We start from the raw sequence: 8,068 nt of genomic DNA on the forward strand, positions 1-8,068 counted from the left end.
AGTGAAAAGGCCTCAGTTCAATACAAGAAAGAAAGAAAGAAAGAAAGAAAGAAAGAAAGAAAGAAAGAAAGAAGAAAGAAAGAAAGAAAGAAAAGAGAGAAAGCATGAAAGGGAGGGAGGAGGAGGGAGGGAGGAGGGGAGGAAAGAAAGAGGGGAGTAGAGGAGAGAAAAAGAGAACAGAAAAAGAAAATTTGTTCAGGGGGAGGAAAGGAAGAGGGAAGTAATGGAGACGAAAATAATCAAAATATCCTACATGCATGTACTAATGCACCAAACAAATATTACTATTCTGTATTAATATTCATTAGTTTAAAAAGAATTTCCATTGCCCACTGAAAATACCACTCAAGCTTTGCCTAGCTGCTTTCTCATTGTGTGACCTTGGGCAAGTTATTTATTCTCACTGAGTTTGTTAGTCTGCCAAATGTAGCTGATTTCACCTACTATCTCACAAGGGTATCATAAAGAATCAAATGAGACAGCCTAAGTAAAGGATGTTTTAACCTATCATGCATCACATTCAACAAGAGGGCCAGCACTGCAGGCAGATGGCGACTGCTATCCCAGCTCTGGGCTGAAAGAGGTGGCAGAGGTCCTCAGGAGCTCCAGCCTTTTCTGTAGACCCTCTGTCCTGCAGGCATGGCTTCAGAAGCGTCTCCTTTGAACCTGTAAAGATCTGCTCCAGTCCGTGGAGACAACCCAGCCTGCGGAAGGCGGCGGCGCTACCACCTAAGAACAGAGGCTGGGGCTCGGCATGGTGGAGCATTCTGCACTGTGAGAGCACAGTGGCAGCTGGATCGTCATGCGCAGGAGACCCTGACATGGGCGCCAGCGGCTCCAAAGCTCAGAGCCTTTGGCCCTTCACCTCAGTGGCGGGAGGCGAAGTCCTGGAGACTACGGGCGCTGAGCAAGCCTTAGTGAGGCCTCGAGGCCGAGGGGTGCCCCCTTCGTATTCACGTGCCGTAGCTCCATGTTCTATGACGTGGAGGGGGATCTGGCTCATGAGTTCTATGAGGAGACAATCGTCTCCAAGAACGGCCAGAAGCGGGCCAAGCTGAGGCGGGTGTATAAGAATTTGATTCCTCAGGGCATCGTGAAGCTGGATCCCTCCCCGCATCCACGTGGATTTCCCTGTGATCCTCTATGAGGTGTGAGCCTGGTGAGTGACGGACACAACCACCCCCTCTGACCCAGCAAGAAACTTCCAGTTTCAAGGTGTGGCTTCCATTGAGAAGCCCAGGCTGGGGCCACAGCCCTGCAAAAAACTCTGTTGGCCCAGAACCTTCAGCTGTGAGCAGGGCAGTCCTCAGTATAAGTTGGTATTGGTTTGTGTGTGGACAAGAGACGGTTAGTGTCTGGCAAAGGCTAATGGGAGAGTTACCAGCAGAGCTTTCCCAGCCACAGGGCATATGCCAGTTGAGAATGTGTGGTTCCTGGTTCCTTGCCTGGCCTGCTTTCTTCCAAGCTTGCCTAGGGCCCAGCCTTACTAGAAGCTACAGTACTTTACATGCAAAGTCTGCCTTCTTCCAGCCCCTGGGCTTTGGGAGGTCTACACAAGTGGGAACTTCCTTTCCCTCACTTCCTTTACCCCCTAGTCAGAGCATTTCAGCCGTTTGCTACCTCGATTCTTCCTATATTGGACAGAGGCTGGGGACAGCACCAGCCTGATTCTTCCCACTTACCTGCCATTTGTTCCCACTTTCAGATGGACAGTTTGCTGGCTGTGAACTGGAATGAGGACTGGTATGGGTAGCTTCTCCCTTTCCCAGGGCTTGGCTGATCACTCCCCAGTGCAACTAGTTATTGCTGTCTCCTCAGTTAAGAGATACAGGCCAGAGTCAGAACAGGCTGTGTGGATGTCTGTGCCTATGGGTAGTTGCCCCAAGCCTATTCTAACCGCCCCCCATGCCTTTGCACCAGCCGTTCCCCCTACCACCCAGTTGGGAGGGTCCACTACCCTGTGATTAAGAGCAGCATACTAGGGCTGGTGCCAGTAGTAGGAGACCACCACTCTTCCCCCACAGTATCTTCACCCCTTCTGGATCAGTCAAGGGAAAGTACTAGGGCCCCTTGATAGGGACAGAAAGGAGGACAAAAACATAAAAGGAATACTGTACTTAAAATGTGAAGATTTGTAAATAGTCTAGTCCATGATGTTGGGGCAGAGCCTGATTTCTACATAGAAATGACTTTTTTTTCTTTTAATTCCTTATTGTGCAAGCTCTGTGCTTCTAGCATGGGACATGGCTTGGGGATGGTGCTCCCCAGCATAGGAAGATTGTTGTGTTATTTGTTCGATTTCAATAAAATTATTTGTAGATCCTGTAAAAAAAAAAAAAAAATCTGCTCCTCCCAGCCACCCACAGCAACATGACTGTTTTGTCCCTCAATTTAGAGTTACTTCTGACCTCACAAGCCTTCTGATTCTGGAATTTGGAATTCCACGGCTATTCAGGGCTCCACTCAGACACCTCCAGAACTGCTGCCCCTGATCCCATCTCCAACTGCAGAAGCCTCTAGAGGGCTGGGCCACTTTGGTCTTTCATTCACAGGAATCCTGCTTTATGCCAGACTCAAAACTAGGCACTGCTGATGTTGTAGTGCACAGGAAATAAAACAGACCAGCCCTGCTCTGGTGACTGTCACAGAGGACCAATATCTAGAACATAAAAAGAACTCAAAAAATTAGACTCCCAAAATAACCCAGTCAAAAAATGGGCAACTGAGGGGCTGGGGATTTAGCTCAGTGGTTTCACCAACTGCTGCGCAAGTGCAAGGACCTGAGTTCGATCCCCGGTACCAAAAAAAAAAAAAAGTGAAAAAATGGGCAACTGAAATGAACACACATTTCTCAGAAAATGAAGTACAAATAGTCAATAAGTACATGAAAAAAAATGTTCAATATCACTGGCCCTAGAGAAATGCCACCTAAAACAATGCTGAGATTCGACCTCACTCCAGAAAGAATGACCATTATCATGAAATCAAATAACAAATGCTGGTCAGGCTGCAGGAAAAAAGGAATCCTTCTGCCCTTTTGGTAGGAAAATCAACTAATATAATCACTACAGAAATCAGTGTGGAGAATCCTCAAAAAACTAAAACCAGAAGTAGCATTTGACCCTTCTAGGTATCTTCCTGAAAAAGTCAATGACATCATATTGCAGTGATAAATGCCTATCCATGTTTATAGCAGCACAACTCATAACAGCTCAGTCTTAAAAGCAAACCTATATGCACATCAAGAGATGAATGGATAAAGAAATGAAGTACTACTCTGCTATATAGAGGTAAATTTGAGTCATTTGTAGAAAAATGGATGCACTTTGAAACCATAACGTTAAGTGAAGTAAATCAGACACATAGTTTAAATATCGTGTTATTTCTCTTATATGAGAAACCCAGAGTACAAATAAAGAGCAAAATAAAAATAGATAAGATCTTATGTAAGGGGGAAGGGGACCAGGAGATGGGGGGAGGAGGAAAAGGGAAAAGGAAAGGGGAAGTAAAAAGAATTAAGGTGTGTCAGGTACGTGTACAAATACCCACAAAGAATATAATCATGTACTAATAAAAAAGTAAAAAGAGGGCTGGGGATTTAGTTCAGTGGTTCTGCTACCTGCCTCGCAAGCATAAGGACCAAAGTTCCATCCCTGGTACCAAAAAAAAGTAAAACAAGATAGAAGAGGGTAGGGGAGGATAGAAAAACTACCAAGGTAATGTCAGGGAGCAGCGGGTTTGTGTGTAGGAAGTGAGTATAACTGGCTGGTTTCCTGACTGCTCAGCGGCATGTGACAAGGGCAGCTTTCAGCTGGTCTGCGCACGTGCTGTTGTGAATGACTAGCATCTGTTTGAATTACCCAGTAATTGTACCAGCTCTGTTGTTAGAAATGTTTAATGCCACCTCTGGTGTGTGGCATGTCATTTGTCAAGGAAGGCATTTTTAACACATGGTTTTGAACAAGATCAAGTAAGAAGTCAGCCTCCAGGAAATCTAAGGGAAGAGTGCTTGGGGGGACAGAAGCAGCACATGGAAGAGTCCTGTGGCAGCAACCAGCTTGAAGTAAAAGAGGAAAAAGCAGACTGCCAGGTAGCAGGAATACAGGAGTCACTGAGGTCATGAAGGATGCAGGGATGAAACAATATAGCAAGGGGGCCATTGGGCATCTATAGAGTTTGGGGGTTCTAAGTGTGCTGAGGAAACATAGAAAACTTTTAAGTATGGGATGTGACTTGGATTTACAGTTTCATAAGAGCACTTTGGCAGCTTTTGTGGAGAGGCGGGCGTGTATCCTTGGTGCCTGGGATTATGTCCATCACAAAGCAGGTGCTGAGAGACTAAATTGAAGAATGGATGCACCCAAATCTTTTCAGATGCTGAATGAATTCCTGATGTAAGTTTAGCTTCCTTTAGATCCTTTCTCTCGGGTGAATCCTGAGCAAAAGTGAACTGCTCTCATAGACTACCGCCAATGGCACTTGAACCATTACCCCAAGCCCAGCTTTAGAGAGTGCTCCCAGGGCAGGCTCAGAGCCTACACACCAACATCCACAAGGGCACCTTGCTCAGCTCCAGGCAGAAGTGGATCCCTCGGAGCTTTCTTACTGGCACCCGTAACATGCAGACCCACTGAGCAGCACCTATGTTTAGGTGTGGCTCACTGCTGTAAATTAGACTGTCATTGAAGAAAAGTGTTTATGCTGGATTGCCATCCACACCTCTGATCTTGCAACTGGGTTTGCATGCAGTTTTTTCATTTTGTAAATTTTATTGTTTCATTTTGCAAAAGTGTTTTTCATTGCTTTTCTGAAGCAGCTTTTCTTCTTTCCCTGCTCCCTTCTGTGTCTCTCTTCTCAACAGCTTTCCATTCCAGAGGGGTCTTTGCCATTCCACTGGGCAGGTGGAGAGCTCCCTGAGGAGAAGATGGGACACAGTCCTCCCTGAGGTCTTCAGAAGGGGCTAGAGCCAACTACGGTGGGCATTGTTGGTGGCCTACCCCACCATTCTTCCCCAGTTCTCCCTCCTAAAAGCAACCAAGTTTTGTCAAGAATTGTGTAAAGCCAGGTGCTTCATGGGAAACTAACCTTACTCCTAGCTCCCAGGATAAGGCTGATTGTTTTGAAGGTGATCCCATGCCCCTAGCTCAGAAAAAATTATCTGACCAAACTGAGTCAATGAAAGGAAAAGAAACTTGAGATAAATTTTTGTTTATTTATCCAACAAATATTTTCTGTCCTCCTGCTGTATTGCAGGCACTGCTATTAATTTCTAGGAATACAGAAGAAAGGGAAGGAGGGAAAAATAGACCATAAAATACATGCATTTGTTAGTGATTACTGAAACAAGGGGAAGTAAAGCAGAAAGGAGGAGAAGGGAAGCCCAAGGGCTGCGTTCTAAACAGGGTCACCAAGGACAGCCACTTGGGGGTGAGGATTCATCCTAATGAGTCTTCAGAGGGAACCCTCCAGGCAGAGGTCCTGAGGGGGCTCAGTATGCTTGAGGAGCAGCAAAGGGGCCAGCAGAGCAGACAGGAGTACAGTATAGAAGAGGAAGTCAGAGAGCTGAGGACAGACCAGGTCCTACCAGGCTTCCAATGTCTGGTAAGGACTCTGGTTTTTATCCCAGAACCACTGAAGGACTTTGAGCAGAACAGCACATAATCTGATTTACATTTCAGCAGGTTCTCTTCAGCTGCTCTTCATGGGCTGAAAAAAAAGCAAGAAGAAAAGATGAAAGAGGCCTTCTGCCCTGCATGTTCTAGGAGAGCTCCCAGAAGCCCCTCTCCTGTGCTGTAGGGCATCTGAGCAGATATGAGTTGTGAGGAGAGCTCACCCTCTTCACTCCTACCTGAATAGAAGCTGCTCCACAGAGGATACAGGGCCAAGAGAACTGCAGGGAAAAGCACACAGAACTGCAGTTTGGTCTACTGTGAAGCCACCTTGCAGCTGAACTTCCAGTCCTATGAGTCTACACATCTCACTGCTTAAACCAAAGAAAGTTGGGTTTTCTGCTTCTTGCACATAAACTACGTCTAACTGGCTCATCAGTATCACTGTACATCAACCATTTGCTCCTCCTATGCACGCTGTGGCTCCCCAGTGAGCTTTACTGAATTGTGTGGGAGGTCTCAGGAAATGGTGTCACCTTTTTCTCATATCTCCTTCCATGGACTCTCCTGACTGGAAGTCCACAGGCTGCCAGATTCATATTTCTTCCTCTGCACTTGTGCATTACTTGACCCAACACTTACTGAATCTTGCACTGGGCCATGCACTGTCCTAGGTGAGCAAGATCAGTCCCAGCTCTCAAGAAATTGAGAGCATGTGTGAGAAAGACCTGTTGGTTACATGACTTTGGATCACTGCAACCCATACAGTACCAATGACCTGAGTCTCTCTGGGCCTCAATTTGACTGTCTGTAAAATAACCCTTTCCAGCTCTGAGAGCTCTATGATTTACGGTAGCTTTCCTTTGGTGGCGCCACAGTTTCAATGTTTGTGTGTCTCCAAAATTCATGTTGAAACTTAATCCCCAATGGAATAGTCTCAGTGAGCCTTCAGGAGGTTGGATCAATGCCCTTATAAGGTGACTTGTTCCTTTTGACCCTTTCGCCACAAAGAGTCATCTTGGGAGCAAAGAGATACTGAATCTGCCAGCATCTGGTCTTGAACTTCCTGGCCTCTGGAAGTGTAAGAAATAAACTTTTAGTCTTCATAAATTACCCAGTCTATTTTGTTATAGAAGCTCACGTGGGTAAAACAGGTATCAATTTCCAGAGTTAGATTTCTATAACAGTGAACAGGAGGCCATAAAGACCTCTTCATATTTTTTCAAAGCCAGAGTAATGGCTCATGACTAAGTAGATTTGGCAACAAATGGACCAAGTTATATTCTTCCAAATAAGTACAGTAAAAAATTTTCATAATGTAGCTATACTATTCTATTATAAAGATAATAGTTCCCTCCCCAATGTCAACTTCCAATTTCCAATTTCCCCACATTTCTCCCTTCTTAACTTCTTTCATTAAAGAGGTACCACACCATGGTTAAGACCACCTCATCTGGATTCAGATTGTCAGCTTAGCACTTCTATTCTCTGACTCCAGGTACCAAGCAACTGATCATCCTGAGCCCCACTCACACCTTCCTTAACATCTTTCTCTGCTTCCAGCGAGGCCACATCTGAGTGGTTGCCCTGCATCCCTGGACCCCATCACTTCTAAGTCACCTTGGCCAATGCCTCTTACCCTTTGTCAGTTACCTATGGAGTCCTCAGGTCCATCCTTGGCCTCTTCTCCCTCTAAACGCCTTCTCCTTGAGCATCTTCGAGCTTATGCCTAAGTCCCAGACCTGTGTTTTTATACCGGCCTCTCTGATCTGGGCACGAGCCCATGTTTCACTCATCTCTTCTTCCTCCTTCCTCTTCTAGTTAGCTAGGATTCACCAAGCAAAGTAAAATCCAGTGTGAATTTTTCAGAGTGAATTTTTTTAAATACTTTATCATTTTTTTAAATTTCTACTTCTTTGTGGGATGCAGTGTGGTAATGCAGTACATGTATACAATGTGTATGAGTCAAATCAGAGTAATAAGCCTTTCCATCTCTTTAACCATTAATCATTTTTACATGTTAAGAATTCATACTTAGGCTGGGGATTTAGCTCAGTGGTTCCGCTGCCTGCCTCACAAGCGCAAGGACCCAAGTTCGATCCCCGGTACCAAATATGATGATTATTATTATTATTATTATTATTATTATTCATACTCTTCTATCCTGGTCATTTTGAAAGAAATCATGGGTTGTTTTGCCCAATAGTTACCCTAACATGCTTTAAAAAAAAAAAAAAGAGTGATTCCCCCACTCTGTTTTTGGTGCCCTCTTTTGAATTTCCTTCTGTCCCACTCCAGCCTCCTAGTGATCATTTTTCTAATCCATACTTCTATAAAATTGACTTACTGCTTTCCACAAATGAGTGAGAATATGTGGTATGTGTTTTCCTGCATCTTATTTCACTTAACCTAATGATCTCTAGTTCCATCCATTTTGTTTCACGTGACAAGATTTCATT

General features: G+C 44.9%; 1 pseudogene across 1 annotated transcript; it reads left to right on the forward strand.

The window, feature by feature from the left end:
* The first annotated feature begins 821 nt into the window (after nucleotides 1–821).
* Nucleotides 822–6,899, forward strand: LOC101716833 (tumor suppressor candidate 2 pseudogene; annotated as a pseudogene). The gene is made up of 3 exons (XR_015449538.1): nucleotides 822–1,159; nucleotides 4,862–4,975; nucleotides 5,682–6,899. The product of XR_015449538.1 is annotated as a tumor suppressor candidate 2 pseudogene (transcript).
* The last annotated feature ends 1,169 nt before the right edge of the window (nucleotides 6,900–8,068 follow it).

The sequence above is a fragment of the Heterocephalus glaber genome, unplaced genomic scaffold, assembly GCF_053883595.1.
Source record: "Heterocephalus glaber isolate CG9 unplaced genomic scaffold, H.glaber_assembly_v1.0 deba00000071, whole genome shotgun sequence".
Taxonomy (NCBI): Eukaryota; Metazoa; Chordata; class Mammalia; order Rodentia; family Bathyergidae; genus Heterocephalus; species Heterocephalus glaber.